This window comes from Arachis duranensis, chromosome 2 (genome assembly GCF_000817695.3).
Source record: "Arachis duranensis cultivar V14167 chromosome 2, aradu.V14167.gnm2.J7QH, whole genome shotgun sequence".
NCBI classification, from domain to species: Eukaryota; Viridiplantae; Streptophyta; class Magnoliopsida; order Fabales; family Fabaceae; genus Arachis; species Arachis duranensis.
In genome coordinates this window covers 12,806,561-12,818,189 of record NC_029773.3, presented here as the reverse complement: position 1 = coordinate 12,818,189, position 11,629 = coordinate 12,806,561, and the positions used below count along the sequence as shown (strand labels likewise).

The window sequence follows — 11,629 nt, the reverse complement described above, 5'->3', positions numbered from 1 at the left end:
TATCAATAAAAATAATTATTTTTTATAATCAATAAAAGAAACTATTTTTTATATTAATTCTGTCTAAAAAAATATAATTGAACAACGATATAAAATATTTTACAATTCAATGTATTAAAATTAAACTATTATTATTATGAAGGCAAATTTTTAAAAATGATATAATTTTTTTATTTATAATTATCAACTTCAACAATTTATTCATTTTAAAAATAAATCACAAAAGATATTTTTTAAATATTTTTACCTTTTTGTTTGAAAAAATGAAAAACTAACCAAATCAATAAATAAAAGGGCAAATCACCCATATAAACCATACATTAGATAAATTTACATGATTCAACCAAAGAAAAAACCATTATAAGGATCTACCAAGAGCATATTTTTATATAGTTCGAATTAGTATAATTCGAACTACACATCTACATTAATTCGAATCAATCTAATTGAAATTACACACACAAATTCATATACTAGTTCGAATTGGATAGATTCAAACTAGTACCCGATATATTAACTCATAGTAATTCGAAACATGCTTATTTGAATTATGTAATATTTGCCAAAAGTATTAGAAAAAATACTATATAATATATAAAAATATACTACAAAAATATAAAAAAAAAATTATAAATATTAGTTGAACGTAAATTCTATAGCATAAATCTAATCCATGCAATTATTTTAATACACCAACAATTATATCTATATGGAGTCAATGCTAAATCAAATTCAATTAGTTCGATAATACTAGTCTATGAAAAAAATTACATTTTATTAAGTTTAAAAAATTTTATTATGTGATAGGTTAGTAACGAGTACATTACAAAATTTTATAGTACTCATTGTAACAATGTTTAATTTAATAATTGTTATTAAAATTTTAGTTGTACTCATTATAAAATAAATAATTACAATATATAAATATAAAATGAATTGACCGATTTAAAAATAGGACAATCTAATAATATTAAAAACCATTTAATTTAAAAACGTAATTTAAAAAATAAATTCTTCACATACTTACATAATTATGAATTTATAATATGATAAATACTTCTCAAAAATCTATTCTAATGCTTAACTTCTAAATACTGAGTTATTTATTTAAATAGTTTAATTTTTATCTAACCTAATATAATAAAATATATTTAAACCTTATTATTATTATTATTATTATTATTATTATTATTATTTCATTGTAAATAATTTTATAAAATGTGAAATTTTGTTAAAAGATTTTATGAATACTAAAAATTTGTAAGTCAAATTATGTAAATTGATTTAAGATACTTTTTATAATACTTATGACATCTTTTAAGGAAGTTTTATAAAAAAAATTATTGTGATTATTTAGTTTGTAGCTAGTACAACTAAAAATTTAATAATAATTATTAAATTAAATATTATTACGATGAGTACTATAAAAGATTTGTAATGTACTCGTTACTAAACTATCACATGATAAAAAATTTTAAACTTTCTAAAATGCATTTTTTTTCGTACTATCGAACTAATTGAATTCGATTTAGCATTGGCTCCATATAGATATAATTGTTGGTGTATTAAAATAATTGCATGGATTAAAAAATTTATGCTATAGAATTCACGTTCAACTAATATTTATATTTTTTATATTTTTTGTAGTAGTATATTTTTTATATTATATAGTATTTTTTTAATATTTTTGGCAAATATTTCACTAATATTTTTCTAATATTTTTGGCAAATATTCCATAATTCGAATAAGTATGTTTCGAATTACTATGAGCCAATATACCGGGTACTAGTTCGAATCAGTCCAATTCGAACAAGTATGTGAGTTTGCTGTGTGTAATTCGAATCACCCTGATTCGAATTAGTGCTTGTGTGCGTGTGTGTAATTCGAATCAGTATGATTCGAATTACATAGAAATGTCCTCCTGGTTGAATCCTGTAACGATTTCTTGTTTGGTGGAATCATGTAAATTTTTTCACACCTTGGTTTATATGGGTGATTTGCCATCTATATTACTTTACTAAATTAACATAGTTAATTAAAAAGAATATTCTTTTAAACTGTAGGAGGAGATGGACCACTTTAGAGTAGAATTTACTTCCCGGATTCTATTTCATGAAATGAATCATGATAGAGATGAAGCCATTAAGGGAAGTGAAGCAGTGAGATTGTCCAAGCCATCCTCACTATTGTTGACTCCATATTGTCAAATAGATTCATATGATATTGATAGTGATTAATCTAAGTGTTATGTATTCTTGGGATAGTTTGAACACTTCTTGTAAAATTTTGTGAATACAATCCAGTTTTATTATAATTTTTTTCCATAATTAAATTGTCTCTACTGTATTAAAAAGCTCTAAATTACAGGTTTTTCAAAAATGAAGGAAAATAACACCAAACCTACTAATATGCCCAATTACTTTAATAATACACCCAAATATAACTAGTATACACTAATATTTTTTGGCAAATATTCCATAATTTGAATCACAAATTACTATGAGCCAATACCCAATATATTAGGTACTAGTTCGAATCAGTCCAATTCAAACTAGTATGTGAGTTTGTGTATAATTCGAATCACCCTGATTCAAATTAGTGTGTGTAATGTGTGCGTGTATAATTCGAATCAATGTTCTCTAATTCGAATTACATAAAAATCGTGTATGTGATTGATTTATGTATCCATTTTCTTTTTGGCTGAATTGTGAAATTTTGCTGTACTATTGACTTATATGGGTGATTTGTTCTAAATAAAAATTCACATAGAAATATGAAAAAAAATTGAACCAAAACATCAAGAATTATAACATGAACATAAATATAATTTTAGAAATTGCGTCACCAAATATATATTAAACCCAAATAAAATCACTTATTCACTTGAAAATAAAATATTTTTATAACACGGATATAAAATGATGATAAATTATGAGTAAATAAATTATTTTAATTTTTAATAGTTAAATTTAATTAAATTTTTTTTATTTTTTTAACAGGTTTTTATTGTGCTAATAAATTATTAAACTAATTTATTTAAATTTAATTGCCAAAATAACTTGATCATATAGCATTACTGTAAAATTATTATGTTAAAATACTATAAAATCTCTCATATTTTTATCAAATAATAATTAATTATCTTAGAAATATTTTGAGAATTTATAACAGTATATTCTTAATAATTAAAATCACAAATACAATTTCCAACTATAAGAATAAAAAAAACAACAGTTAAGATTTTTTTTTAGAGATAAAACTAATTGGATGCGGATTATCAACAAAAGAAAAAATGATAACTATAAATTAGTTTATTCCAATAAATATTTTTTCTTTTTATTTATATCTGTTAGAGAATAAATTAGAATTAATTTAAATCAATTAGTATTATTTATATTTATATAAAATATCTGTGTATTAATTGTAGGATTGTATATTTTTATTACTTTGATCTTCTAACATTTATATATATCTCTATGTATTGTATCTTTCAACTCACTCAATAATACACTCTTCAGATTACTTATTTGTTTTTAACATGATATCAGAGTTATCGTATTCTCCTTGAGGTGGATAAGTTGATTTTCTTCTGGTGAAATTATCGTACTTTTCTTTAGTGTTATTTTTTTCCTTTCTTTTGTCAGTGCTTTGATACTTTTCTTACCTTACCGATTAGCCTATACTCTCTGTCTTGTATCTTTTCGAATCTAATGAATCAAACACCATTGTCATCTGCTACTTAATTATTCTCATGGAGAAAATACATATTTTTTGTCACTTTTCGACAGGTCGTCATCCTCTGACATTTTACTATCACTTCGTAGTTTACCACATTTTGAAAGTTTTTGCGCAGTTTGCCATCCTTTTGGCAGTTTCTTCTACGTTTCCTTGCGACAGTTCCGTCTGCGCTTCATTTGACAGTTTCGTCTGCGCTTCCTTGTAGCAGTTCCATCTGTGTTTTCTAGCGGCAATTCTTCACTTTTTTTGCTACATCAAAGGCACCCTATTTCATGGCCTTTATTTTTCTACCCATTTATCTTTATCTCTTCAAGCGTAGAGATGTTGATTGGCCTTTATTGTTTTTTTTTGGCCACGCACGCTCTCATTTCTTGGTGAGTTAAGAAGCAAACGTTCACTGCTCGATCAAGCACAGAAGCTGAATATTGTACTCTCATTGATACCACTGCTAAGGTTGTCTCGATTTGTTGGCTTCTTACAGATTTGGGTGCTCCTCAGTCATCCCCAACCGATATTTTTTGTGACAATTGCAGTGCTATTCAGATTACGCATAATGATGTATTTCATGAATATACCAAACACATTAAGATTGATTGTCACTTTGTCCGGCAGTGTCTCCTTATTGATGCTATTCGCCTCGCCGCTGTTGAAATTCTGGATCAAACTGCTGATATCTTCACGAAAACTCATCATCATACTCGTTTTCAGACTCTAGTATCCAAACTCAAGATAGTATCCTTAGCTTCCACTTGAGTTCGAGGAGGGATATTAAAGAATAAATTTGAATCAATTTAGATCAATTAGTATCATTTATATTTATATAGAAGGAAAAGTCTAGGGGGCCAGCAATTTTATTGAATTTTGGCCAGCATGTAACCAGCAGAGGAAGGTGAGCCCAGGGACGGATACATGGCGGGGCAAGTAGAGGCCTGGGCCCCCCAACTTTAAAAAAAAATAGTAGTATAAACTAAAAGGCCCAACCTAAATAAAATATAATGGTTTTTAAATTTTTTTAAACTCCCAAATAACAAACACTCACATTACATGTGACATTCTCTTATGTTCCTTTTGAAAACGTTTTGTTTTCTCTTCTCTTGGAGCACGCTGCCGCTGCACACCCTTACATCTCGGCTTCGGTCTTCAAATCTTCAATCATAGCAATTGCCAATTAGCAAAGGTATTACTATTCTACTCATTCTACTCTTTATTTTTTTTATATAATTGTATAAAATTATTAATTAATAAATTATATTTTTTAACTATAAAATAATATAATTTTATCTTTTTGTGATCACATAAATTATAGATAAATAGTTTATTTATTTTTAAGATTTATTCTTTTTTTTTATTTTTTATTTTTAGTGAAATTGATAATGACTTAGTAAAAAAATATTGTTATTGATGTTTAATTAATAAAAAATATTCAGTTTGTTTATTCATGTGAGTATATAATTATTTAATTTTTTTTTCAGGTAACAAAAAATTAGAATATTTTATGATGAGAAAGCAAAGTAAAATTGATGCAATTTTTAAGAGAAAAGTTACTGATGATGTTGGAGTTCAAACAAGTCAACCCTCTAATCTTGTTTCACAAGAAGTTCAAGTAAGTGAACTCTCTAATCTTACTCAAAATACACATCAACAAAAAGCCAAAGTTCCAAGATTAGAAAGAGATGTTGATATCTCTTTACTAGAAAGAGATCCAGGAAAGCGACGTCCAATTTGGCAGTATAATGTCAATGAACATGATAAAATTCGTAGAGCATACATAATAGCTGGGCCATACCAACCAACAAATATTAGCTATCCAGCTTCTGGTAATAACAATCACCGTCGATATTTTCAATCTTCTTGGTTTAAGAAATTTTCAAGTTGGTTAGAATATTCACCAGAAAAAGATGCTGCTTATTGTTTGCCTTGCTACTTGTTTGGTAAACATTATGGTGCTCGCAATGATGGAAAAAATGCATTTTCAGAGTTAGGATTTAGTAATTGGAAGAAAGTAAACAATGGAGTGAATTGTGCATTTGTATGTCATGAGGGTTCTATTCCTAATTCTCCCCATAATTTATGTGTGAAATCTTGTGATGATTTAATGGCTCAATCTAAGCATATAGACAAAGTTCTTGATAGGCATAGTGATGAAACTATTGTAAATAACCGCTTAAGGTTGAAGACATCTATTGATGCTATTCGATGGCTTGCATTTCAAGCATGTGCATTTAGAGGCGATGATGAAAGTCCTGGATCTTTGAATAGGGGAAATTTTATTGAGTTAATTAAGCTTTTGGATTCCTGTAATCAGAATGTTAATAATGTTGTTCTTGAAAATGCTCCTGGAAATACTCAATATATATCTCCTGGTGTTCAAAAAGATATATTACATATCTTTGCTAGAAAAGTGCGTGCAACAATTCGAGAAGAAATTGGTGATTCTAAATTTTGTATAATTATTGATGAAGCAAGAGATGAGTCAAAGCGAGAACAAATGTCTGTGGTTTTGAGATTTGTAGACAAGCACGGTTGTGTTCAAGAAAGATTTTTTGATCTTATACATGTTTCTGATACGTGTTCTTTGACATTGAAAACAGAAATTTCATCAGTTCTTTCTCGTCATAATCTTGATGTTCAAAATCTTAGGGGACAAGGGTATGATGGAGCTAGTAATATGCGTGGTGAATGGAATGGATTGCAAGCTCTATTTTTGAAAGATTGTCCTTTTGCTTATTACATTCATTGTCTTGCTCATCGATTACAATTAGCACTTGTTTCTACAGCCAAAGAAGTTTGCTATGTTCATCAATTCTTTTCAAAACTTGCACTAATTGTGAATGTTGTGACTGTTTCTCCTAAACGTCATGATTAGTTAAGGGTTGCTCAAGCAAATAATGTTGCAAATTTAATTGCCGATGATCAACTTGTGACAGGTAGTGGACTTAATCAAATTGGTACTTTGCAAAGAGCTGGAGATACTAGATGGGGGTCTCATTTGAATTCTGTACGTAGCTTGCTATGCATGTTTGATGCTACTTGTGAAGTTCTTGAAAAAAGCACAGAAACATGAAGTTGAAGTTCCTGATATGAATGCATTGCATATTCCTAGAAGAGGCCGAACTCGCAAAATTGTTGACCAAATTTTGGTGGAGCATCATTACCGTGTTAATTTATTTCTGGCTGTAATTGATACACAGTTGCAAGAGCTTAATGGAAGATTCAATGATAATATGGTGGAATTGCTTACTTTAAGTTCAACTTTAGATCCCAGAGATAATTATAAGTTCTTCAGTGTCAACAAAGTATGTGAATTAGTAGAACGATTTTATCCAGGTGACTTCAGTGACCAAGAGAAATTTCACATTAGAATGCAAGCTCAACATTATGAACTTGATGTTCCTAATCATGTTGAGTTAACTAACTTGTGCACAATTTCGGAGTTATGTCAAGGATTAACGAAGACAGGAAAGTCTTTAACATATCCTTTGATTGATCGTTTGATTCGCTTGGTATTAACTCTCCCTGTTTCAACTGCTACAACTGAGAGATCTTTTTCAGCTATGAATATTGTGAAGAATAGACTCAGAAATAAAATGAAAGATGAATTTCTTGCTAATTGTCTTTTGATTTACATTGAGAAGAAGATTGCTGAAAGATTTGACACCGATTCTATTATCGATGAATTTTATGATATGAAGAATCGACGTGTACCACTTCGTTAGTAAAAGTATGTTTATTTTGTTTGTACTTTAAATATATATTCTCTATCGGTATATTTTTGTAATCCATCTTACATTATAATTTATTTGCATATTTCTTTAATATTATATATGTTATTGCCCCCCCCCTCACGTTAACATTTCTGGATCCGTCCCTGGGTGAGCCATTGGATGAAATCTTACACCAATCTCACACCATCAAATCATCATTGATGGCTAGTTGATGGCTAACAATCACGAAAATTGCTGGCCCCCTAGCATTACTCAATATAGAATATCTATATATTAATTGTAAAATTATATACTTTTATTATTTTAATTCTTCTAATACCTATATACACTCTTTAAATTACTCACTTTCAACTCACTCAATAATACACTCTTTAAATTACTCACTTATTTCTAACAATGACTAAAATCTTGCATTTTTTAAATGCAATTCCCACCTGGAGCCTTTTGAGGAGGGTGTTGGTTTTGAACTTATTTGGAATATGAGTAATTGAGTACTTTATCTTAGACATAGAAATAGATGAATTCAGCTCTGTCCCTCCTATTTGTGATCTCTCTAACTCTTTTGTGTTGTCTTTTCATCTTTCATTATTATGATCTTTGAACCAAATCTTTACCTCTTTGTATTCTTCTTAGTGTTGAAATTCATACATTTATCTATTATCTATTATATATTATTAATTTTATAATTAAATTGTGTCACATATCATTTTTCATTATAATTAAAATTATTTTTTTTAAATTAAAGAATTTTTTTCTTTCTCTCTAATATCTCTCTCATTTTTTCACCTATTCTATCTCTTTTATACATTATCAATGATTAATTATAAATTTGACAATCAAAATATGTAATATAATATTCTCTAATTACAAGTAAAATTAAAATATAACTATATTATATTATTATTTATTAATTTAACAACCAAAATATATCACACAATATTTTCTCATTAAAATTGAGATGAAATATTTTCTTCTAAAATAAGAAATTTCATTCATCCATCTTCTTATCTACCTTTATCTCCTTCCAAAATATTCACAAGATATTTTGTTATTACAATTAAAATATTAAAATATTTTCCTCCAAAATTAACAAACCCTATATATCTCTCCTTCTTCTTTTTTTATCTTTCTCTTTTTTCTCTCATTTTTTATATATCTCTATCTTTTTAATTTATAAAAAATAAAATTAATAAAACAATATAATTAAAAATATCCAATAATATTACTAACATAAAATATATATTATTATTATATACATATTTTTTTAGTTTTTATTAAATTTTAAATTTTATTATTTATATTTGTAATCTATATTTTCACGTCTCTTTCTTCAAATATTTAGTACGTATAATTTGGAGAGAATACTAATGTTGTGATTAATAATTTGAATTAAAATTTAATTATTTAAAAAATTAATTTTGAATTAAAGGAGGAGGGTTGTGTTAGGTCTTCGCCAACCAACATAAAAATATAGCCAAACCCCTATGACATGAATCAAAGATATTATTGCGCTAGAGCTAGGTTGTTGCCCGGAAGCAACGCGCCGTATGGCTCGAGTACGGTGTCAAAGCAAGAGCCGCTGCATCAGTGCCCGGATGTAATGTTAAATGAGCAAGGGTTCTCGCGTTTTTGTGAACGGACGATGGTAAATAAGCTAGTTCACAAAGTAAAAGGTAAAGGTCGAAGCGACAGAAGATTGAGATTTGGGACATGGAACATAGGCACTCTAACAGGAAAGTCCATGGAGGTGGTGGACACCATGACAATGAGGAAGATTAACATTATGTGCCTACAAGAAACGAAATGGGTTGGTGCAAAGGCTAGGGAGTTGGATACTTTTGGTTTCAAACTTTGGTATACAGGAAAGGTGAAGAATAGGAATGGGGTTGGAATAATTGTGGATAAGAAGTGGAAGAAGGACGTAGTGGATGTCAAGAGGGTGGGAGATCGGATCATCTCTATCAAACTTGTGGTGGAGGGAGGTGCTTTCCATGTGATTAGCGTCTATGCACCACAAGTGGGTTCGGACGAACAACACAAGATAAGGTTTTGGGAGGATCTAGAGAGTTTGGTTCAAGGCATACCTTTGGGAGATAAGATTTTCTTAGGAGGAGATTTAAATGGCCATATTGGGAGAGAAGTGACTGGATATGGGAGTATTCACGGAGGCCATGGTTTTGGGGTGATCAATGCCGAGGGTAAAACTATTTTGGAATTTTCCTCAACATTTGATATTCTCATCGCAAATACATGTTTTAAAAAGAGAGACGAACATCTTATAACCTATAAGAGTGGCATGACAAGCTCTCAAATCGACTTCTTCTTGTTGAGGAGAGTGACCGGAAATTTTGCATTAACTGTAAAATTATCCCGGGAGAGAGTTTGACAACACAACATAGGGTGCTCATCATGAATTTTCGTGTTGAGCAAAAGTTGAGAAAAAGATATCATACGAAAAACCCAAGGACGAGGTGGTGGCGGATGAAAGGTGAGGAACAAAGAAGCTTCCTAAGACGGGTAGAAGAAGAGGCAAAGTGGGATGGGAATGGAAGCGCGGAAGAGATGTGGAGGGAGATGGCAGAAGTTATTAGAAGAATAGCAAAAGAAAGTTTTGGTGAATCTAAAGGAATAGGACCAAGAGACAAGGAGCCCTGGTGGTAGAATGCGAGTATACAAGAAAAGATAAAGATAAAAAGAGAATGCTTTAAAGAGTGATCTTTATGTCGCAATGCAGATAATTGGGAAAAATATAAGGCGGCTAAGAAAGAGACAAAAGTGGCTGTAAGTGAAGCAAAAACAAGAGCATATGAGGGTCTCTACCAGTCTTTGGGCACGAAAGAAGTAGAAAAAGGTATATATAGAATCGCAAAGAGCCGGGAAAGAAGAACGTGAGATTTGGATCAGGTTAAGTGCATAAAAGATAAGGATGGAGAGGTGTTGGCTCAAGAGGAGAAGATTAATGAAAGGTGGAAGAGCTACTTCTACGAGTTATTTAATGAGGGACAGAAGACTCTTCCGAGCCTTGGTCGATTATGCACAAGGGAAGAAGATCAAAACTTTGACTACTATCGAAGGATTCGAGACTTCGAGGTAAAAGAGGCTCTAAAGCAGATGAAAAATGGCAGGGCAGTAGGACCTGATAATATCTCGATTGAGGTTTGGAAGGGTCTTAGAGAAAAAAGGCATCAACTGGTTAACCAAGCTTTTTAATGAGATTTTAAGGTCAAAGAAGATGCCTGATGAGTGGAGAAAGAGCACCTTGGTACCTATCTACAAGCAGGGACGGATCCAGAAATGTTAACGTGAGGGGGGGGGCAATAACATATATAATATTAAAGAAATATGCAAATAAATTATAATGTAAGATGGATTACAAAAATATACCGATAGAGAATATATATTTAAAGTACAAACAAAATAAGCATACTTTTACTAACGAAGTGGTACACGTCGATTCTTCATATCATAAAATTCATCGATAATAGAATCGGTGTCAAATCTTTCAGCAATCTTCTTCTCAATGTAAATCAAAAGACAATTAGCAAGAAATTCATCTTTCATTTTATTTCTGAGTCTATTCTTCACAATATTCATAGCTGAAAAAGATCTCTCAGTTGTAGCAGTTGAAACAGGGAGAGTTAATACCAAGCGAATCAAACGATCAATCAAAGGATATGTTAAAGACTTTCCTGTCTTCGTTAATCCTTGACATAACTCCGAAATTGTGCACAAGTTAGTTAACTCAACATGATTAGGAACATCAAGTTCATAATGTTGAGCTTGCATTCTAATGTGAAATTTCTCTTGGTCACTGAAGTCACCTGGATAAAATCGTTCTACTAATTCACATACTTTGTTGACACTGAAGAACTTATAATTATCTCTGGGATCTAAAGTTGAACTTAAAGTAAGCAATTCCACCATATTATCATTGAATCTTCCATTAAGCTCTTGCAACTGTGTATCAATTACAGCCAGAAATAAATTAACACGGTAATGATGCTCCACCAAAATTTGGTCAACAATTTTGCGAGTTCGGCCTCTTCTAGGAATATGCAATGCATTCATATCAGGAACTTCAACTTCATGTTTCTCACAAAACAATATAACTTCTTTTATGAAAGCCTCCCAACTTGATTCTCTCATTCGTTGGATTAAAGTCTTG

At 30.0% G+C, this 11,629-nt stretch overlaps 1 pseudogene; it reads left to right on the top strand.

Moving 5' to 3' along the window:
• The first annotated feature begins 3,539 nt into the window (after positions 1–3,539).
• The window catches only part of LOC110278134 (uncharacterized), a 14,143-nt pseudogene continuing 6,053 nt past the window's right edge, over positions 3,540–11,629 (top strand).